The sequence below is a fragment of the Hylaeus anthracinus genome, unplaced genomic scaffold, assembly GCF_026225885.1.
Source record: "Hylaeus anthracinus isolate JK02 unplaced genomic scaffold, UHH_iyHylAnth1.0_haploid 11978, whole genome shotgun sequence".
In the NCBI taxonomy this organism is placed as follows: Eukaryota; Metazoa; Arthropoda; class Insecta; order Hymenoptera; family Colletidae; genus Hylaeus; species Hylaeus anthracinus.
In genome coordinates, this window is record NW_026534326.1 from 2,380,886 (window position 1) to 2,381,269 (window position 384).

Sequence of the window (384 nt, forward strand, 5' to 3'; positions counted from 1 at the left end):
ATGTAAAGTATGTAGGTGTATGTAAAATATGTAGGTGTATGTAAAGTATGTAGGTGTATGTAAAATATGTAGGTGTATGTAAAATATGTAGGTGTATGTAAAGTATGTAGGTGTATGTAAAGTATGTAGGTGTATACAACTCCTTCGGCGATCAACCCTCCCCTCCCCTCCGCCGCCGCTCTCCCAAGCCGGCGTCCCTTCCTCTCGTTCGGCTCCTGGGTGGGGACAGTCTGACAGCGGCGACGGCTGAAAGAAGCGTTCGGGCCCCCGCGGAGGGGAGAAGCGCTCGGCCAGTAGTGGCGGAGCGCTCCGCCGGTAGTGGGAGAGCGCTCCGCCGGTAGTGGGGGAACGCTCGGCTAGTAGTACGAGAGCGCTCGGCTGGTA